Genomic DNA, 20,040 nt, shown 5'->3' on the forward strand with positions numbered 1-20,040 from the left:
AGCTGAGCATCCCACGTGCTTCCCAATGGTGACCAACACTGGAGTGAAAGGAAGGGTTTCACATGCCCTGCTTGTCTCCCCGGACTCACACCTCACTCTGTTAGTGTAATGAGTGCTAGCTGTGGGCCAGGGGTGTGAAGGAAGAAGCACTCTCCATGGCCCAGAGGAGTGGTTAGGAGGCATCCCCTCCCTCAGTTTAAACAGGTGGTTGGATGGAAAATAAGGGTGCTCCCCAAGAGTTTATAAAAGGAGAAATAAGGATTTTATTTGGGACTTAGTTTAGCCAGGAAACACATTAGATGATTAGAGGGGAGACTTGTATATCACTTTGATATTAAGTTGACATTTGTTGAACACCCAAAATATGCTATATTCTTTTCTGAGAGTTTTACAGAAATGAATCCTTCAATCTTCTCAACAAGCGAGTAAGGAAGGTTTGATTGTTATCCCAGTTTTACAGTGTGGAAATTGAGGCACACAGAGGGTAATTAAGTTGGCAAAATCACAGAAATAGTAAGTTGCAGAGCTGGTATTTAAACCCTGGCTGCCTGGTTTTGAGGCTCCCAGAGATGGGCTTTTGGTGTTTAACATTATCAGCATCCCTGAATCTTTGTACATCTGTGCATCTGTTAGCCTAGAAAGGACAGGGAAAGGAGAGTTACACAGGTGCTCATAGTCATGTCTTGGCCACTGTCCACGGAGAGTGCACCGTGATTGGCGTTAATTGTCTTCTGGGCAGTAGATCTGTTTGTATAATAGATATTTAGTCCATTGAGTTAATCTAGAAACCCTTTCTGCTCCGTTTCTGTCCATGCTTGCCATGTGACTGCCTGCCCGTGATTGGGCCATGGAGGAGAAAATGTACTCATGGTTGAACTCTGATATTTCAGTCTGGTTCATAGATCCACGTCTTCTGTTACATTAATAAGTTAAGTTTCTGGTTTTCTTGCATCAGTGTCTCATGAGTTTGGTTAATGTGAAACCAGTCCATGGAAGCCCAGGGGTGATGACGGTATAATTTCTGAGCACGTTGTGGCATTTCTACCCGTGCAGACGTGGCTGGAGTTTGTCCAGCTTCCTCACTGATTTTCCCCAACAGCAGGGTCCTCTCCCACCCCTGGATGTGAGGTTGGGAGCTCTCTGACTAGGCCAGTCAGAGGCCGAGTCCACCAATCAGAAAATGATGAAGTAACTGAAAGTGGGTTTAATAGAAGACAAGGGCTTCCAGGTAGTCAGATGGGCTGTTCGAATCCATTTGTTGAAAAGCTGTCCACTGTCTGTGGTTGAGCTGCTTCTTTGCTGTTGAAAATTCTGGAGTAGATGAAGGGATTTTAAAAAGCAGAAAGGAGTGATTTTAGGTGGTACGTCCACACCGGTGAGACGTGATGGATGACCGCCTGTGTGAGGCATAGACAGAGTCTACAAACTTCATAAAACAGCTTTAAAAGCTCTGCCATCTGAGTACACTTCATATGGGGTCCAGATCATCACTGGTCATGCTGTGAGGACAAGTAACTGATGATGGCAGAAAGGACACGGAGGCATCAAAAAGGTCTCAGTCATGTTCCCTCTTTAAAGGATGGGGCACAGTGTAATATATTTGAGCTGGTTTTTCACTGAACAATTTTTAGTGTTTTCTGGGACTCCCCAGTGCCCCAAGGTTCCATGCAGCTGGGTGTCCCCTCAGTGCAGCTCTGTCAGCACTTGCCCTGGGCTGACGCGGTGTCACGGGGAGCAGGACAGTCAGCGTCCCCGGCTCCTCCGAGCTCCGTCTCCTCATCCGCAGAGCCGGGTTTCTCATCCGTGTCTACTTAGTAGGGTTGCTGAGAATCACACTTGATGCTTCAGGTGTGACTTGTGGTTGTCTCTGTGATTGACATATAGTTAATATTTGATAGAAACACTTGTTTTTTTAGTATAATTGTAGCACCTAGATTGTAGTGGTTTTTAGTCTGCATTTTTTATAACTTTATTCTTATTTTTAAATATGCATTTATTTTTATTTATTTTTTTGGAGGTACTGGGAACTGAAGCCAGGACATTGTGCATGCTAAGCAGGTGCTCTACAACTGAGTAATACACACCCTTCTTTTCTGCGCTTGAAAATATATATTGCTATACACAAAATAGCTCTTAAGCACCATCATGGGACCTAGTCACTGTATAGACAATTGAAGACGTATGCTATTTCAATAGGAATAAATGTTGTTGAGACATACATTTCTGAATCTGTTAATGTGCTTAAAAATGATCATAGGTAGTGATAAACATGAATCTTTGATCCAGTACTTCTTAGGGTCTGTTTTGCCATCAAGGGTAATTACATTCTACAGAGAAGGCTAATTGGGTCTCTTTGATATTTGGATGGTCTAGCAGATGATGAAGGCTTTCAAAAGCTGACAGTTTTGTATTTTAAATTAACTACAAAGTTATCTTCTACAAGTTGTAGATACTAAGCTTGGGAAGTGCCCAGTAATCCAGGGGGTATGTGTCTGTGTCTGTGTCTGTGTGAACGTTTGTGTGTGTGATTTCAGGAAGGTAGAAAGAAATACCATATAGACTTCTGATACCTTTCTCCTCCATTTCAAGGTGTTGGCATGTATTTACACTAATAAATTGATATTCTGTTGTCATTTGGCATATTGGGAATAGGATTTTCTCATACTTGTTTCAGAAGGGTTAGGGAGCATGAGCTTAGGAAATGGGAGGAGATAGAGGCAGGGAGGTTCTTTAAACTTTGTGCAGAATGAGAAACAGTAACTTTTCTCTTTTCTTCTAAAGCAAACTGGCACTGAATTTTAACATACTATTACTCAGAATTGCTTTTCTGATCAGATACAAGTACCTCAGATTTTTTAAGGCAACATGAATGATGAAATGTGTTTTAGCAGTTATCTTTAAAAGTAGTTTTATTTTTCAAGTAAAAGGCTATAGCCTGTTCTTTCTTCCAGCAGTACAAGAAATTCTCATTGTTCTGTCTACATGATCTATGTGCTTAGTTTCTTTTTTTTTTTTTCTTTAAGTGCTTGTTTCATTGTGGTTTGAATGAATGTTTAAAATTTCTGGATTTTGATCTTTAGAACATGCTGATTTATCAGAACTGTTAAAAACCTGATTGTTCACTGCTCCTTGTTTGGTGGGGCACCCTATTGATATCTGTTGTCTGTTAAAGAGGGAAATTCTTCCTCTAGTCTGCAGATCATTAAGTGAATGGTTTACAGCATGCCTTTAAAATTATTTGAATGCATTGAACATGTTTGTCCAGTGAATTTTAAATTGACTCATTGTAATGACTTTGCTTTGATTCTGTGGCTTTTGCTCCTCTCCACAAGAATTTGAATTCTCTGTTGCATTTTGTATACATGTTCTTAACAGGGGAAGAAATATTGCATTTTTTACAGAGGTGGGTTTTCCTATCCCCTCTGAATGCCTTCTAAAATTGATACAATAAAAATCAGTTATTGCAGTGCATAAATATTTCATAAATTATTTTTTGGCATAATCAGAAACAATGACCAAGAATGATAATAGAAAATACGAAAACCTTCCTTCCTTTGAAGAATAGAAATCAGGTGGTCAGACTCCCGCATGCTTTGTGCCTGACACACTTACTCTCATGTCATTGTGTATCATGATTCGGAGATGGAGTGGCTTCAGGTTTATAGATTTTTGTTTTAACATTTGTGTTGAATACTTTCTCCAGGCTGATGTTTCATGTTGGGTTTGTGGAAAGAGTAGAAGGGAAAAAAATGCTTTGTTTTGTTTTCAGGAGGCCTGAGTTGATGAGAAAAGAGTTGAGGGTGGGCTGAGGAAAAGAGTGACACTCCCTCTCCTCCTGGCTGAAATTGATAAACAAAGAATTCAATTAAGTGTATCGGTATTTGACCAATAGAAGTTAGAGAGCCCAAACTGGCTAGAAATGTACAATGGAAATTACTGAATTCAGCTGCAGAATGAGGTGCTTTACCAAGTAGAAGCAGCTTAGAGCAATCAGAAAAATCAGTAATATGATGAGATATAAAAGGAATATTATATCTTTTATTTCTGAAACTTTTCTATGTTAAGTTGTGTAGAGCTAAAATTAAGTTTCAAGCACCAGGAGTTAAGAGTGTGGGTGGTTCTGTAGGATCTTTATTCTCGGATGTGCCTAGACCCTGCTAGAGTGGCTGAAGATGGCAGGAAAAGACCCACATCCAGTATTTGTCATCCTAGGGTGTCCTCCATAATGGTTCCATGTGGGAGCCCATGATTGGGTTAACAAATTGTAACACACCCCAGTCGCCTCTGAATTTTAAGAAGAAAAAATATGCTTTGATACTGCTTTGCAAGCAAGTGCCTGTGCATCCCCACTCCAGTCTCCTTGCCTTAAAAAGCAGAGACAATGCTTTGCTTGTGTAGTTGAGGTTTTAGATAGCACTCTGCTGGTTGCAATGCAAGGACCAAGACCCTCAGCTATAAACGCTGGGCTTGTGTGTTGTTAGATAGTGTATTATCCCCAAAACAAGGACCTGGCTGGTCTGGTGGTCTACTTTGTAATGAACATATCTAAAAATGTATCTTGTTCCCCTCACCCCATGACTTCCCTAAAGATACACTAATCCTTTTTACTCATTGTGTATTCTATAATCTCTGCCTCATCCTGTCTTTCCCGAATTTCCTCCTTATTATTTCACAACTGCAAACGAATTTTTCCTTTGATTATACACAATAAATATGGGAGCATTTGAGAGGCTCATGGAGATGGCTCCCTACTCCCTCTTGGTTTCTTGACTTTTTCCACAGAGTCTTTAATAATCATTCCGTGTCGGTAAGACTTCTGCCAGCCAGAACCCACATTTCCAGGTGAGAAGGATGCAGGCTTTATCTCTCCTACCAGAGGAAGGGACAGAAGAGAATTGAGATACGCTCCCTCGTGATCCCTTCCTGCCCCAGGTCTACTGCGGTTCACCTGCAGCCTTCTGGCCTCTGCTCAGAGGGCCTCTGTCCCAGGACTGACCTCAGCCTTTTCTGCCCTTGTCAACATTTTCTGTGCCCTTCAGAACTTGGTCTCTTCTCTGCAATTCAACCCTGGCAGATGTGATGGTGGTCAGCGTGCTGGTGGGCAGTCCTTTGGGGACACCCAGGAGCCATGCTGATTCTCCTGAGTCTCTCAATCGGGGTTACAGGACAGTCAAGCACCGAAGGAAGCCCATTCACGTGATGTCAACAGAGCATTTCATCACTTTCATTTTATTTTTAAATTTTCGGTGGAGAAATTATTTGTAGCAAATTGTTCCAGATATTCGCTGCCTGCTTTCCTCATCACCATTCCTTGTTGTCTCTGGTGCTAGTTTAATAAACCAGGTTTCTTCTCTGGTCATTTCTGGCAGCTGGGCTTGCCGAATCCTTGATCTGCATTTGAAACAGAATCCTTCTTCGTGATGTCAATGTGATTTTCCTATTTCTGAATATTTCGTGTACACTCAGCAACTGTTTCAAGTGAAATGCTCTTGTCCAATTTTGGTTAACTCACATTTGCTGATCTCCTGCTTTCATGCTGAGGGCAGTTTCTTTTTCCTCTAATAAAAGTTAGCAATTTGCATTTACTATGGAAGATACTGGCCCAAGGTCCTTTTGTTCTTAAGAGTTTTAATACAATTCACCCATTAAAATGTACAGCGGTTTTTACTCTATGCCCAGAATTGTGCATCCCATTCAATCTTAGAACATTTTCATCCCCCCAACAGGATGCCCGGTATGCATAAGCAGACATTCCCATCTTCCCCATCCTCCCCCAGCCCCAAGGAGCCACTTTTCTCTCTGTGGATTTGCCTGTGCTGGACATTACATGTAAATCGAGTCACTTCATATAAGTGGAAACGTCTATTGTGACTGACTTCTTTCACACTGAGTAACGTTTTCAATGTTTTCTCATGTTGTGGCCTTAGTCACTATTCTATGCTATGCTATTGCTGAATAACATTCCACTCTATGGCTGGGCCCCACTGTTTACCCATTCATCAGGTGATAGGCATTTGGGTTGTTTCTGCTTTTTGGCTGTGATGAGTAATGTCGCCGTGAACACTCATGTGGGATTTTTTATGTGGATATTTGTTTTCATTTCTCTTACGTGTGTGCCCAGAGAGCAGAATTGCTGGGTCAGTCAGAAACCAAATGTTCAACTCTCTGAGGCCCTGCCAGGCTGTTTTCCAAAGTGACCACGCTGTGTTACGTCCCCACCAGCAAGGGCTGCGGGCTCCGCTTCCTCTGTGTCCTCTTTAGTGCTTGTTACCCTTTTTTTTTATTGTAACCTATTGTAGTGAGTGTGAAGCGGTTTCTCCTACTGGTTTTGACTTGATTTCCCTTACAGCTAATGCTATTGAACATTCTTTCATTGTGCTTATTGGACATTTGTATATTTTCCTTGAAAAATACCTTTTCAGATCCTTTATTTACCTTTTAATTGAGTTGCCTTTTTATTGTTGAGTTATAGGGTTTTTTTTTTCTTCATTTGGAGATACAAATTCCTTATCAGATAAATGACTTGAAAAAATTTTCCCCTGTGTGTTGTTTTTTCACTTTCTGGATGGTGCCCTTTGAAGCAAAGTTTTAAATTTTGATGAACTCCAATTTATCTCTGTTTTCTTTGTTCCTTGGGCTTTTGGGGTATTATGTAAATTCTGAGGTATTTTATTTAAGCTTTTATATATAAAATAACTTAATTTGTAGGAACGTTCTAGGAGATGGGTGCGGTTCTTGTCCCCAGTCTATGGATAGTAGACTGAGATGCAGAAAATTTCACTGAAATATCAGTGTCACAGCTACCCAGTGCTGTGGGATTTCAGACCCTCATGTTTGTCCCCAGCATTTGTGATCTTCACCACCATGCTCCACTACTGCCTGGAATCGTTAATGAAAACGCCTTTCATTTTCTGATTTCTTGTTAGTTTGTTTTCTCATTGGGGACCTCATCTCCTCATTTTCCTTTCGGAGATCAATATAGATTTATTTTAGGTCTCATGTAGGCAGAAGCATTGCTATCAGTTTACTTCTTTATTACTCACTCTCCAGTGATGATTGTTGCTAGTTGACCTAATCAAGTCATGCTTAAGTCTTTCCTGCTAATGACACTAAAAACAGTCATGACTTATAGAATGCTCAAAGAAAGTACTTGATTGATTTTATTTTGCTACCCAATCAAACCAATCAAGTAAAAACCCCAGTGTTGACACAGACTATAAGCCCTCCAGAATAGGGTCACTGTCTTCCTTGTGTTTCATTTATTTGGTCACAGTGTCTGGATAGTTCCTTGCTGTCCAGCAGTTTTGTGAGGATACGGTGCTCGTGAATCATTGTAAGGACAGAATTTTGACAACAGACTGTGTTGTTCATTTCACAAGGGAAAAGGTAATATAGAAATACTGCTCAGATCTATTTTAAAATTAAGCTTGGAATTTTGAAAAGAATTCAAGAAACCGTACAAAGCTCTTTTTCAGTAATTTTAGATCTATCTTAGACACATTATGGTTACATAGCAGAGTAACTTACCAAGTAGATTTGACAAGAGGAGTGTAATATTGATTATTTGCTTTAGTTGAAATATTCTACCTGGGATAAAGTAATCAGTGCCCATAAATGAACATATATGTTTGTATTTCTATGCAACATGGGAGCAGACTTCATATGTTTCTATATAATATATATGACTGTGTGTTTTAATCTGTCTGTCAGTGTTTTTATAGTTTTTCAGCAACATTGTTACTTCAGGATTCTTCTAAGATATTCACTCCCGATACTACTGTAGTTTGTACTGTGTATCGTATCTTATGCATGGGATTCCACTGTCCCCTCAGTGAGGAATTTTCTCTCCTATTGAGTTAGTAGCAGAGTTAAAGAAACAATGATTTCTAGGCCTTTGCTCTCCACGTGTTTGCTGTTGGCTGTCAATCACGAGTTTCCCTTTCTTGAGTTTTCATTGTTCAATTAGAATTTTTGAAAATAATTATTAATATGTTTCACCAGTCTCCCTAGAAACTTGATGTGTTTGTGCTTTTCAGTTTTCAATTTATGAAAATTGTAAATGCACACTTGTTTTTAAATAGTCCTTTTTCACTAGATACTTGTTTACCTCTTTATTGATAAAATAATTTTTTCCCAATGAATGAATCGGTGTGCATGTTTTAAAAGATACCTTACTTTTTATTTTTCTTATTGTAACAGGTATATTCGTTGTACAGAATTTAGAAAATAAGGATAAACACAATAATAACTTAAAAATGGCCTCTAATCTCACTTGGAGATACAGTTGTAAGGTTTGAAATTCAGAATTACAAGTCCTCTCACTTTGTTCTTCTCTTTCAAGTACGTTTTGGTTACTGAGACCCTCGAATTCCCATATGAATTGTAGCAGCAGCTAGACAGTTACTACAGAGGAGCCCGCTGGGATTGTGATCGAGACCACGTTGCATGTATGCATCTCTCTGGGAAGCGCTGCCCCCCCAAGAATGCTGTCAACTGATCCAGGAATTTGCGTGGTGTGCCTTTCCAGGTATTTAGGTCTTCTTTAATTTTTTTTCAGCAATGTGTAGAGTTTACATAGTATTATTTTACTTTATTTTTTGCCTTTATACTGAGGACAAGTGTGCAAGGTACCGGGATTAGAATTGTATTATAGCCCCGCAACTTGCTGCCACCATGGACGCTGTGGTCTCTCTTTGCCCTTTGTAAAATCTCGCACAAAATAGGACCTAAGTAACTCTGTCTTGAAAGAATGATTATATGATTGCTGGATGATGCTTGAGAGTCCTTGTTATGATGTCTTTTTCCCAGACATTCCCCTCTTCTTAACTATGCCCTTTATCTTCCTTTCCTCCAGCCTGGGTTTCAGCCTGCCTGTGGCATTGATTTTCCTTGTCTGTGGACTCTTCCTTTCACTAGTTCATGATAATGTTACATGTGGGCTGTGGAAACTTGCTAGATGTCAAGAAAGAGCAAATCCATTGCATGCTAGTATTTTTAGAGTGTGTTATTGAATTATCAATTGAAATTAAATCAGGCTGACCCATTCAGCCATCCCCTGAGCTCTTTTTCCCTTCCTACAGGTGATACTGCTCTCGTTGCTGCATGTGCCCTTCCCCCAGACTTGGTTTTGGAGTTGAGTAAGTCACCATCACTGGTGCACTCTCTTTAAAAGTTGAAGAGAACATTTGCTCCTTCTCCCTGGTTGGGGACTTAAATGAGATGAGGTAACAGATAAAGAATGGAGCCCCACGTCATTCTGACCACCGCTCTTTCCGTTCATTTCTCCAGGGGAAGAGTACATTTCAAAAATATAAAGATTGTGAGCTAATGAGATAGACAAGACAACCGATCATTTATTAAATACACTTTCATGCCAGAAACAAATGTATTATACACACAAAAAGCACATAAAGTACGGTAGTACTGTGGTTACAAACGTGGGTCCGAGTTCGAGTCCTGCTCTGGAGTGACAAGTCCTGTGAGATAGAGAACTGGTAGGTCGGCTTAGCCTCACCCAGACTTGTTTTCTGTCCTGCAGAGACAGGGCTCGCAAGTCATCCCTCCCCCGTAGGGGTGCTGTGGGCTGTAAATGACGCTCGTGGGCAGCCCGAGCACAGCTGCTCGTTTTTTGTAAGTGCAGGATAGCACAGCTTTTGCGGTGATGGCTATATGACCGCCCCGTGTAGACTCTCAGTGCTCCAAAGGGATGCTTTGTGGATTGGAGATGGGATTCTCACTTCTGTAAATACCCAAGGATTGTGTTATTGAGCCTTGCTGATTTGAATCTATTCTTTAGAAAGTACATAATGTAGATATATTTTTCAAACATGCATGCTTTTTTTCTTTTAGTATTTATAGTTCTACCCTCTCATCTCTTGGTGTGACATTTCATGGAATCCAGGAAACAGTCCTAGGCCACCTGCCTCTTCACACTTTTTCGTGGTGGTTTTCTTCCCTGACTAGAAGAGGGTTTTGCATAGGAAATTTTGTTTTCTCCCCTTCTCTTGGAGTCTCTCTGTTTGTCTGCCCGTCTCTCACCTGTCCATCTGTCCGTTTCTCTACCCACTCATTCTTCTGACTTGTTCCAGGAAGCATTTCAGGCAGCTTACAGAACAGATATCAAATAAACAGGTGAGAAAATGGGGCCAAGTTCAGACAGTGAGGCTCAGAGTTGAGCCTGTGTGAGAGTTGCAGGCTTGTGACACACGAATCTGCCTTGTGACTTATAAGATCGAAAGCATCATTGTGCCTGAGGCTCCCAGCAGACACAGGGAAGCAGGGTTTGTGGGAGATGCTCACTGGCTGTGAAATAAATAACTGGCTTAGGAGAAGCCCAGCCTTTCCAACTACCAAGGCTTAGGAGAATATTTTGAGTGTCTTCCAAAATCAGAGTATTGCATCTTTTCTTTTTCAGAGTTTTATGTATAGTTGGTTTAAATTCTATACCTGGAAATTTCTCCAAAACTGCTGCCCACGTGAGTCCCATGACTCGGGAATGGGGTGTTTCTGCTCATTGACGGTTGTTGGCCAGAAACGGAAATGACAGCCTCAAAGGAGCCTGGGTTTTATCAGTTATGTTTTGTCAGTGCTGTAGATTTCAGAAAATGCTTTTAACGTTTCTCTCCATCTGAGGCAGCAGCGTGCTCTCTTACCAGCATCAGGAGCTCAGGGCCACGTGATGGTGGGGGCTGACTGCACTGCCGTCAAGACAGCTGAGGTAGTCACTGCAGGCTTGTTGCTTTCACGTAGTGTATTTCATGTTCTTTAATAGGTTTCAACAGGTAGTTAATTAACTGAGTTAATTAGCATGTAATAAATATGATGCTTTGTTGAAAAGACAGTTATAGGCAGAATATAAGTTGTGAACACTTTAAAAACGGTTTCATTACTGAAATTTCAGTAGGGAAGATTCAGTTTATCTTATCTACTCCTCTCTTTAAAAGTAACAAAGAAATAAGACAGAAAAAGCAGAGGATGATTTCTGTTCTTCCTCTCGGCTTGCAGGTGCCCTCACCTTCAGTGGCATCCATCCAGACACCAGCACTGACCCTGGCCGTGCTCAGAACTGCCTCAGCCCTGAAGACACATCTGACAAATGGAAGGGGGCCGCGCCCTGTTACAGCGGGTGCTCTCACTTTGTGGGTCCTTATGTAACTGCGTGGTGTTATTCAGGATCGCCCTTTCTACACTGTGTGACGGTGCTGCGGTGTCTCCTAGTTATTTGTTTCTGTAAGTACTCGTGTATTTTTTCCAATGTGCAGTACAAGACATCTAAAAATGCTTTTTTCAGATGAAAAATAATGTGTATTTAATATAAAATTCTGAAAAAAGGGTCAAAAGCGTCTATCCTTGTCCCAGTACTCAGAGATAATAATTAACACTTTAACATCTATTTTCTGTTCTTTTCATCAGTGTGTATCACCTCTGTCATAAAAACCAGCGAGCAATGTGTGCCTGTTTACTGTGTGGAGACCTCCATTTTCCATTCGGCTTATTACACATTTTTCTACAATATTCTATCTCCCCTGACATGATTTTTAATGACCAGTATAGCATTCTGTCTTGTGGAGTCCTCGTCCATTTTACTTTGGACTTAAATAAACTTTTAAATTCCAAGTATACTTAACTGAAATTCTGAAAAGAGATCTGTTGTGGTACCAAAAGGCCCCTACATCCCTTCCCCTTTTTTCCTGAGAGTAAAAACTGCTGACAATGTGGAGTATATATTTCATGACCTTTATGCCTTTGTCATATATATATATACACATACATACACGTGTATGAGAACTCTATGTATATGTGTGTGTATATATGCTTTATGGAAAAATAAGGCCATACTGTAAGTTTTCTGCAGCTCGGTTTATTCACTCAGGTATATATCATAGACGTCCTCCCCCTCCAGACTCACCCGGTCCTTTCAGATAGAGTAGAGAGGTCTCCTGATGTGCAGGTTTGGTCTCTTGTGTAAGGACACCTTTAGTGGGAGAGTACTGGTGACAAGGCCTTGGACCACGCCGAAACACCGGAACTTTAGTGCCCACAGCTCGCCGTGATTTAACACATCATTGTCTTGATGGTGAACACTTAAATTTTCTCCATTTTCCACTGTCAGAAAGAGTGTTTGACTGGCATCCTTCTTGTACAAACATTCCTGTGATCTTGTGTGAGTATTCCTTTTGTTAAGGTTTCTGGAAATTTAGCCCTTGGATGTGACAACTACATAAATCACAGGCTCCTTTCAAGTGAATCTAGAAATTCCTCCTCCTGTGGGGAATGAAAAGATGTAGAATAACTTATGTAACCAATTCTCTATCGCTGGATATGATTTCACTTCAGCTTTTCTTCCCACCATTGTAAACAGTGCTGTGTAAATGCTCTGATGAGTACATCTTTTTGAACTGATTTTTTTTCTAAACAAAACGATTCCTTAAAGTGGAGTTCAGTCAGTGTGTACACACGTTTTTCAGAGTTTAGATATCCATTGACATGTCATCCTCCTAAAGATCGATCACAGTTTGTTCTCTCAAAGATGGACACTAGCTAGAATATCTTTTAAAAATATTTGCCAATATGATGAGCAAAAGTGCTTTTTCATTGTTCTAGTTTGCACTTGATGACCAGTGAGGTATTGAGCATTTTTCACTCATTAGCCATCTAACTGTTAAAAAGTGAATGATCCCTTTTGTTCTTTGCGCACATTTAAGTGAGGGAGCTTCTTGTTGCTTTGTGACTGCTCTTTGTATGTTATGAACATTAACCCCTTATCTTCATCAACATGTATCAGAGAGCTTTTCCTTGTCATTTCTTGCCTTTCATTTTGTTCAGTAGGTTCATTTTTGTTGTGGCCCAAAATAATCTTAAGAGAGTAAATGTCTTCTTTTTGGGTTTTATTCTTGATATTATTCTTAGAAATGCTTTCTTATAATGGTATAAATTTCTTCTGTAGGTTTCTTTAATCTCTAAGATGGAGATGATAATGGTACTTGTTACAGTGAGGAGAAGCTGAATTGATATGAGCAAAGAGTTGTATTTGCTCTTATTAGTACTTTCTAATATTTACATCATTTTCTGTAATTTTTCTTGCGGTCATTATGACCGGAATAGAATTTGTTTTTTCAAGGGGATTCTGTGATTGTCCCAAGACAATTATTGAATTCCTACTTTGCTCTTTAATTTGAAATCCCACCTGTAAAAAATACTTATGTACACTAGAGTCTCTTTTTGAGCTCATGATTTATTTCTGTCAATCTTACTTTCCAACACTAGCACTATATCTTACATATTGTAAACATTTATTTAATATCTGACAGTGCAAATTTTTTGATTTGCTTTTCGATCCCTATTTTTCTTTGCTAGTATTAATTATGACTTCATTTTTCCTGAAGAATTCTAATATAATTTTTTCAAGTTAAAAAAAAGGATATGTGTTGTCATGGGATTTTTTAGTAATTTTGAATTATCTTTAGGAGAACGTACATCTTTACAAAACTGTTTTCCTCCATACAAAAGGTTGATGTCTCTACTTTCACACTTCTTACTTTACCCCACAGTACAGTCCTGTAATTTCTCCATGTACAACATGGGCATTGTTTTTGAGTTTATTCCAGATTATTGTTGATGATTTTGTTAATTTTTTAAGTGAGAATTTTTTGCTATTATATTTTTTAACTGTTAAAACTGACACCTAGGAAGGCAGATTCGGTTTGTAAATACTCACTTTGTAATTTCTCATTTAAAATTCTAAGTATTAAGTACTTGTTACAGAATCCTTTCTTTTCTGTTTTTAAAAATTTGTTTTCAAGATTCTCAAAATGGTCATAGCAAAGTATTATACGTGGGGAGACAGATGGAGAGAGGTAGTGTGGCTCATGTACAAACTGTGAGCACTTTCATGGCTGCCTTTATGCTGGAAAAGCCACTGAAGAGTCCAGGATAAACCAGGGGTGGCTTTGTATGCAGTTGAAAGCCAGCTTTCCTGCCTGGTGAAGCCTGGTGGGCGTGGCAGGTAGATGATCAAGGTCGAATGGAGGTTATTGGCTGCACAGAGCGCTGTGTCTGAGAACTGGAGAATATCGCCATGGGAAATGCTTGGTGCCAGGAATAATACAGAGGAGCTGGGGACCCTGTGTGTTAAGGATTTTCCAGCCCTGGGAGTGGGAAGATCAGACTCTGCATTCAGATCTGAGTTTGAATTCATCCTCTTTAGTTTACTTGTCCTCTGACTTTTGTCAAGCTATATACCCTCTTTCACTTCCTGTTTTCTTGTCTCTCAAAATAGGAGAAATACAGCCTGCTGCTAGATTGTTTGATCAGGTTAAATAATTTGTGTCTATAAGATGCCACGTACAGTCACAAGCTCAGTGAGAAATGGGCTGTCGGCTGTTCTTCTGCAACTCAGTGCTTGACAAGACATGGGGGAAAGCCAGTCCCTAATTTGTGTGTGATGAAAGTAGGAACAAAATTAATGTCTTACCTTTCCCTAGCAGTATCCTTACACCTTTGCTTCATTTATTTCTTTTCTCCATTCGTTTCCCCTTTCCCATCCTCCACCAAAAGAACCTGAGACTCTCTCAGAATACTAGATTCAAATTACTTAAAAGGTTGGCTCATCCTCATGAAATGATAGTAACATAAAAAAAACTGTGCACATCCCAGAATACATTGTATTTGATTTACACACACACGCGTGCACACACACACACACACACAATCAGGCTACCTCCCACTTGCAGAGGGAGAAGGACCACTTTTTCTGAGTTTTCACTCACTGAGCGTGAGAACAGTGTCTCTTACACAGACATTCACCAGGCTTCGTGCATGGTGTTTTTAATTGAATTTCTGCTTTGTAGACATAGATATAGTCTCCTAATAGAAGAGAGAAAGTGGAGACATAGACATTCTGCTGAGATATTGGTGTCATCATATTTGAGTTGGAAAGGACTTAAGACAGCATAGAGTCGTAACATTTTATGGGTGAGAATCCATGATGTTGTAACTTGGACAAGAACCTGGATCTTCTGCCATCTTGTCCACAAGGGTGAAGAGGCAAATGGGCAGGGGATGGTAGGGATCCTTCTTCTTGAATTCCATGTTCTTGCTAGTTTTCATTGCTCAGCTGCCTTTAGTTTTTGTCCATGAGGCCTCTCATGAGAAGGTCACTCTGTCCTGATAGATTGAATTTCTTATCAGCAAAAAGCTCTGGACCCACTCATATTTCCCAGAGTTTTCTGCTGAACTGCTGACACTTTATATAAATCAGATCTAAGAAACTACTGAATATAAAATCCTTATTGTTATCGTTTGCCCTCGAGTTCCATAGGAAGGGGTGCTGTCTCAGGCTGTCTAAAGCCAGATCCAAAAATAGGGTGATAGGCTGTGCTGCTGCTCCTCCACAGTCAAAGGGAATTTCCACCATAGCTATATAATCAGGCAGATGAGTTCAAATCTTGCCTTTACCAGTTATTATTTTTGTGAATTTGGGGAGAAACTGTATTTTTTGTGTCCAAATTTGTTTATCTGTAAATAAGTTCAGTATTTACTTTAAGGTTTCTGTTTTAGAATTGAATGAGCTAATTCCCTCATTTATACCTAAAATAGTGATCGCATGGTTCTATGCTGGTGCATTGGTAGTTGATTACTAAGGGCCTCGGTAGTGAGAATGGGGGTGGGGGGGCCCTGGATAATAGAGCTTTTATTCCAGGATATGCTTGTAAAAGACTGGATGTGCAGTGGATTTTTAGTAAATATCTACTCCTTTCCTAATCTGCATTGATTGTGTATATATCTTTATACTAATATATGAACAATTTTTATTGCAATTTAAATATCTTTGTAGTATTTACAATATCTATCTATAAAAATACGTGAAATAAAATTATTTGACTTTTATTTTCTTTTCAATATGCAAAACAAAATAAAATAGAAAAGAAAAAAGTTTTGAAGGAGTAGAAATAATTTTATTTCTGTGGAATCAATTCCTTATAATAGGTTTTTTGTTCGTGTTGTTAAAAAGCATATAAAATTGATAGGTTGTGACATACTGGAAATGAGGTAACAGTGGAGACATACTACCCCTAAGGCAGTCATTTTGTTACCAAGTCCAAACTCGTTCTGCTTGCTGCATGACAGGCCAATAAATCGGGAGATGAGATGTTGGAGTAAGGAAAAGAGACTTTATTTGAAAAGCTGGCAGACCCAGAAAATGGCATATTGATATCCAGTAGATCTTTCTTCCCCAGGGCAGAATTCAGTCTCCTTTTATACCAAAAAGGGGCGGGGATGTGGCTGGTTGTTGCAAACTTCTTGCTGTATGAATTGTTTGTCCTTGAAATCCTTTGTTCCTGCAGCTGTCCATGTGGGTCAAATTATGGTGCCCCCGTAAAACCTCCAAAAAAAAAGAATGGTTATTCCCTATTTTACAACTTTCCATCTATACATAAGTGTAGAAGAGCTAATATCCTTAAAGATCAGAGCCCGGAGAATAGGCCCTCCTGGATATTTCAGGCTAAAGGCAACTTTCTTTTACAAAAGGTGCAGAGATAGCAAGTCTGAGCCTAGAAAACAAGGTACAGGATTAAAGCCAAACGAACACATCTAACATGGAGTGAAATTTGTTCTTTCTATTACAATTTTTTTCTCCCTCATAAATAATTTTAGTAAGAAACATGAGCAATTTTTTTATTTTTGCTTCATAATAAAGGACTACAACTACAATTTAGTGAGCAGGGATGCTGTGCGTGCCTTGGGGTCACAACAAACTCTTGTTGGGGGTGGTCGACCCTGCAACATGCCTGATGCCCCGTGAGTGTTGGTGAGGGTTCCCCTAACCAGGGGCTCTCTTCAGGAACCACCATATGGGCGTTGACCTCTGGCACCTCTTTTTCAGTTGCAGGAAATTTTTTCAGATTCTATGATAGAAAAATCACTCCACAGGGAAATATACACAAAATGTTATGATAAATCTCAGAGAAAAAAATGTGACAATGAGTGTGTATATGTCCATGAATGACTGAAAAATTGTGCTGAACACTGGAATTTGACACAACACTGTAAAATGATTATGAATCAATAAAAAATGTTAAAAAAAAGAAATATCACTCCAGCTGGGGATAATCAGGGAATAAAGGAAGAGGAAAAGGGCTTGAAGTAGTGTAGAAGAGAAGGACAGAAGCTCAGGGAGCCTGGGGGCTTGGCAGCGGGGTCTCGGGAGAGAGAGGAGCAGAGATGTGGATGGGACCGGCTATGGAACCAGCACCTGCAGCTTTCCCTGCACCCAAGCCACACAGCTTTTAATAGGGCCCAGGACTCTCTCCTGTCTGGATGTCACCCTGGGCAGAACCTTGAGAATCGAAGGTAAGGGGTGGGCAGCACTCACCTAGGTGGTCACTGAGGACTTTGGTCAAGTCCACATTGACTTTTCCAGTCATGTGCCTTCACCTGTTCTTTATCTCAGGATCTGAGAAGCAGGAGCAAGGAACTCAGGGATAGATCCTGATAGATCCAGGAGGATATCTGACTGTTTTAAGAGACGACAGTCACAGTGACACTGGGAGCGAAGACACTTGCAGCAAAGTAAAATAACTTCACAACTATTGCATCAGAGCTGCAAGTGTGAGAGAGCCTAAGCCCGTCTCAGAGTGCAGGGGACAAGCAGAATGGAATGGTAAAATTAACACTGACAATTGAAATTTTTTCAAATAGCCTGCTACTTTGAATTTTATCACTTGAATGTATGCAGGTGTATTTCTATGAGCATTTATAGGTTCACACAACCCCACCAGCCCCTCTTGCCCCCATCGGGGATGGGATTTCTCAAGCACAGTGCCCCTCCTGCTTGCGTGGGCCACGCTGCGGGTCCTCGCCTGGGGCCGGACTGCTACAGGACACTGAGTCCCCGAGGCACGGCCTGGGATACATGACAGGAACATCTGTGCTCTTGGCTGAGGGCCTCCATTTCCCCCTGCAGTGTAAGAATGCCGGTGACTCAGTTAGAAGCATGCATCCAAGCCGTCCTTCCTTGTCATCACCATCTAGAAGCGGTGCCTGAATCTTCTGAATTTCTGCAAAATGTGGTTTACAATCACCTTCAACAAGTGAGTGTGTGTCCTCTTTCAAGTGGAGGAATTACTGCCGTTTTCCTGGAACTTACTCACCACTAGTCCATCTGATTTTTCTGTGCTAGGATTCAGTATGGCCTGCTAATAACTCTGCAGTCAGATCTAGAAACCCTGATGAAGAGGATTATTTATTTTCTTTGTTTAGATGATAGTATTTTACTTTCAAAATTCTGAGTTTTCAGTTATTGGAGGAATTTTTTCGGGGGTTGGAGAAACAACTTTGCTCTTTCCATCTTTGTGACCTGTTGCTATATGCGTCCCACCTGTCTTCTGTCACTTGTGAGGCGGTTCTATTTTTGACCCTGTCCGGGTTGTTCATATTATAAAACATAAAATCTGTAAAAGTACAGTCCCTTTTACTCCGAAGGCATTCCACAAATACTCCTTTAATCTGGGTGTGGTTTTAAGAAGACACAATCATTAGAATATATATTTGCAGGTTGCCAGTGCAAAATCCCCAAATTAATAGTCGAGATCAACATATAAAATCTTTCTAATCTACCATGGATTTGTATGGATAAGTGAAGTAGTTTGCTAAGAACTCAATCCTCCCAAGCTGATGCTCTGACAGAGGGCAGGGCCCAGGGACGAGGGCGTGTCCTGCCCTTCCTGAGCTGACAGTTTCATGGCAAAGACCTTCACCAGGTGAAGAAATTGAAGTTTATTCTAAGAAGAGTGGGTATGAAAAGAGTCCAAAAAGCGTGGGAGTGACACAATCCCATTTGTCTCAAGTAGGGGAGAGTGGCTGTGGGGCCACTTGGGAGACTCATGAGTCCGGGCGGGCAGTGTTGTTGGCTTCAACTTGAGAGGTGGGATGGTCAGTGGGAAAAAGCGAACAGATTGAAGGCATGTTTAGATGGTAAAGAGGAAAGGATCAATGCTTTCTGTGAAGGTAGGATGGAGTAAGGCCCAGGTTTCTGGGCGGATTAATGAGTTAAATAATGGTCCTGCTGTGTTCTGAGGAGGGAAAGCAGCAGAGGGAGTTCTGGGGGAAAACTGATGAGTTCAGCTGTGGGTAAAGTGAAAGGCTGTTAGATGTGTGGTCTGGGATCTCTGGTGGGAGCCAGTAGTGAGTAGGGGGAGGGGAGAGAGACTTTCAAATCATTTTGTCTTGTGAACATACATATAAGAATGAGTAATGACACAACCCCTCTATATTCTGGATTTAAAACCCAGTAAAATTTTGCTATATTGACTGCAGGGGCTCTTAATTTTTTTAATAGAAATAAAATAAATAGAAACAAAATAGTGGAGTTAATGAATATCTTAGAGTTGATGTGTGTCCTTGTATGTATTTTCATACCTCATCTGTTTATAAACATAATCTACAAAAAGTTAACTTGCTTAGCATAAGAGTTAAACAGAGGGACGTGACATACTCTGTTGGTGGCTCAAGGTGATTTCTTGGGCAAATTATGTAGCCTCTCTGTGCCTTAGTTGCATCTTCTGTGACTGCCCCCGGGCCCCTCGTCACAGCTGATTTCCTAGACTAGATGTTGGGAGGGAGGCTGCTGAAGGGAGTAAGAGGTGGCAACTGCTAGGGTCACTAAAGAGAGAGACAAAAACAGATTAAAGCCAAGAAACTGAGTACTAATACCCTCAAAGGAGAAAGAACCCCACAGTTTTTTGAGCCACTTAGCGTAAGGGAAAGAAAATCATGTGGATCCAAAACTCTTGAGCATATGAGTATTGTGGGTGGGAGGGTGTCATCAGAAAAGGGTTGAGAAAAGGCCTTTTGGTTTCCCTTAAATTTCCAGTAAGGATGAGGCGCAGAAGAAAAACCACCCGCTTCACTGTAGAAGGTGCTGTTTTGTGCGAAACTGACCAAAGGTTGGAAACCAGTCATCAGTGGTGCTGGCAAAAGAAGAGACTTCTGGATTGGGTGGGGCACTTGCTGTGACTTCCAGGTGACCTGCTGGCTGGG

General features: G+C 40.6%; 1 protein-coding gene across 2 annotated transcripts in view; it reads left to right on the top strand.

Annotated features, from left to right (window-relative positions):
* The window catches only part of LOC140692920 (trafficking protein particle complex subunit 9-like), a 99,750-nt gene that overhangs the window by 64,180 nt on the left and 15,530 nt on the right, over window positions 1–20,040 (top strand). The window contains exon 1 of one of the 2 annotated variants that reach the window (XR_012068541.1): window positions 11,005–11,229. The gene's annotated coding sequence lies outside the window, so the exon portion shown is untranslated. Of the gene's footprint in view, window positions 11,230–20,040 lie in introns of those variants that run through there. The other variant, XM_072957131.1, reaches the window with a different exon arrangement.

Source organism: Vicugna pacos, unplaced genomic scaffold, assembly GCF_048564905.1.
Source record: "Vicugna pacos unplaced genomic scaffold, VicPac4 scaffold_19, whole genome shotgun sequence".
Classification (NCBI taxonomy): Eukaryota; Metazoa; Chordata; class Mammalia; order Artiodactyla; family Camelidae; genus Vicugna; species Vicugna pacos.